Below are 2647 nucleotides of genomic sequence, written 5' to 3' on the forward strand. Positions count from 1 at the left end.
AGGAAACCTGTTATAGGAAACTACTTAGCTGGGTGCGATGGTCTTTAGTCCCAGCACTCTAGAGGTAGCCGCAGGAGATCTCTGTCTGACCCACGTGTGAGTTCCAAGGCAGCCAGTGTTACGTAAATTCTGTCTCAGCACAAATAAACCCAAACAAAAAGGAAATTTATCAAAAACAAAACAAAGAAAAATGAAGACAAGAAAGAAAAGGCAATGTGAACACGATGGTTAAGTCTCTTTGTGGACTTAACTCCCCTGCCCCCCACACACACCCCCACACCCCACACCCCCGGTGAGTTGCCTAGGAGACACTCCTCTGCTTGTCTAAGAGGCCTGTTTCCAGGGGCCTGGCTTGAATAGAAAAGAGGAGAGTGAGAAAGCCAGCTACGTGTTTGTTCTACTCTTCTGCCCAAATGTGAACCACTGCCCAGAGCTGCTCCTCAGGCCGTGAGCTGAAATAAGCCCTCTCTGCTGGATAGCAGTGGAGGCAGGGGACTCATGTGACTCAAGAAAAACCAACTTCACCTGTCTGGGGAAACTGAAACTGCTCACTGCTGGGGAGGACACTCTGGGCAGGAAGGGTTTCAGGCCAGCCCCATGTCTGCTGGAACAATTAGTAGCATTCTACAGAGGAAGGGCCCCTGCGCTGGGTCCAGAGGGTCGGGCCTCCTGGGAGGAAGACACTGCTTAGAACAGTGCAAATTCAGTGGGAAGGAGACAGCACAGGGCTTCCCAGCTCCCAACGGGCACCTAGGGAAGTGCTTTCCCAGGGTCAGCCTGAGGCACACAGAGGCAGGTACCCGATGAGCATCCTGACTGGTGGCAGCAATCATGTGGTACTGGTTTTGTTGGCATATCAGGATCAGAAGGCCAGGCAGTATGTAGGATGGTCAGGTTCCTGGAAGAAGGCATCGGAGAGACCACTGCGGGAAGCTGTGGAGGTGAGCCCTGCGTTGCCATGGAGACCCAGGAGTTTACTTTTTATTACATTTATTTCCTCAGCAGCCATGTGTGCACAATGATGTGCCTGCCAGAGTGCAAGTGTGGAGGTCAGATGAGAACCTGTGGGCGTCTGTTCTCTCCTTCTACCATGTAAGCCTCAGGGATCTAATGCATCTCCCCAGACTTGGCAGCAAATGCCTTCACCCACTGAGCCATCTTGTCAGCCCAGACCCCAGGACTTTGAAGGTGCCAAGACCATAGTATATTTCCCAAGGAAAGATGTAGATGGGCAGAACTGGCCCAAGAGAGAGGCTATGTGTGCAGCAAGTGGACTGTTGGGGCCCAGATGCTGGCCCAAGAGCTTCAGGTACCGAACAGCACATTTCAGGATTTGGTATTTCCTGGCCGGCTCCTGTCTTGCTTTGATCTGATTTTGATCCACTCATTCTTTCCTATTTTAACCTGTGCCCTTGGAATTTGAAAAGTTGGTTGTGTGAGACAGGTCTGGCTCACTGCGTAGACCAGGCTGGCCTCATACATATTGAAACATGACTTTCTTTATATTATTTTACACAGTTCACAGTTAAGGGGGTGCTGGAGCCTCAGGAGAGGCTTCTGAACAATGTTAGAACTGTTGGGAGTTTGAGGGGCTGGTGAAAGGGCTCGGTGTGTAAAGGAGCCTGCTGCCAAGCCTGACCCCACTGAGTTTGATCCCCAACAGCCACTTGGTGGGAAAAAAAATCAAGTCTTACAAGCTGTCCTCCAAGATCCACATTACATCACAGCAGTGTGCAGTGTACTTCCTGCCCCTGCACACAAGTAAAGTTATTTTTGAGCACATTCAGAGACAGGCCAAATGCGCTCTGCACTATGAGATAGCCAAGAAGCCTTAAGGACAGGGCAGGCTGCTGTGATATGCCAAGTTGGCAAGGAGTAGACTAACCCTGGGTAATCTTCAGTCACTCTGACTAGATTTGGACTCTCTTGGGAGTCTGCGAGAGCATTTCCAGGGAACTTTGACTGAGGACAGAAGACTCACCATGAACAGGGCTGGCACTGTGGCTTGAACCAGAGATCTAGAATGAACTTTAAACAACAAAGTATCTGTCCCGATGTGAGCCAAGAGCATCTGCCCCTCTTTACGTCATGATGGACTGTAACTGCAACCCTAAGGCCAAAGAAACCCTTCCTCTTTTAAATTGCTGTCAGGTGTTTGACTCACAGCAACTAAATTACCCTGGAATGGCCAGCTGCCTGCCGTGGGCTTGGTGAGCATAGTCTGTGTACAGGCATGTTTCCATCCACGGCACCCACGGGAGCCGGGCTCACAGTCTGACGTTCACGCAGCAGCAGAAACTGCTAACATGCTTCCACCCTGTGCTCCCCCAAGTCACCAACCCGGAACATAGTTCATAATTAAATCTCCTTCAGGCTGTTGCAGTGAACAGAATTTTATTTTGTTTTGTTTCTGAGACAGGGTCTTGCTATGTAGAACAGGCCGGCCTCAAACTTACAGAGATCCTCCTGCCTCTGGCTCCCAAGACCGGGATTAAATGCTTGTATGACCATGCCCCAGACATTGGAATTTTAGGCCAGAAGCAGTGCACCAAAACCTTCCCTGATATAATGTCCGGGATTCATGGGAAAGTCTTAACAACAGAAGTGGCCTTTTTTCCGCATCAGGGGCTCTCTGCTCAAGCTAGAG

At 50.2% G+C, this 2647-nt stretch overlaps 1 protein-coding gene across 5 annotated transcripts in view; it reads right to left on the minus strand.

The window, feature by feature from the left end:
• Positions 1-2377: 2377 nt before the first annotated feature.
• Nwd1 (NACHT and WD repeat domain containing 1) overlaps positions 2378-2647 on the minus strand; it is a 73454-nt gene continuing 73184 nt past the window's right edge. For all 5 annotated transcript variants that reach the window (XM_063275922.1, XM_039094986.2, XM_039094985.2 and 2 more), the window contains one exon: positions 2378-2647. This exon is cut by the window's right edge and continues 4053 nt beyond it. The gene's annotated coding sequence lies outside the window, so the exon portion shown is untranslated.

This window comes from Rattus norvegicus, chromosome 16 (genome assembly GCF_036323735.1).
Source record: "Rattus norvegicus strain BN/NHsdMcwi chromosome 16, GRCr8, whole genome shotgun sequence".
In the NCBI taxonomy this organism is placed as follows: domain Eukaryota; kingdom Metazoa; phylum Chordata; class Mammalia; order Rodentia; family Muridae; genus Rattus; species Rattus norvegicus.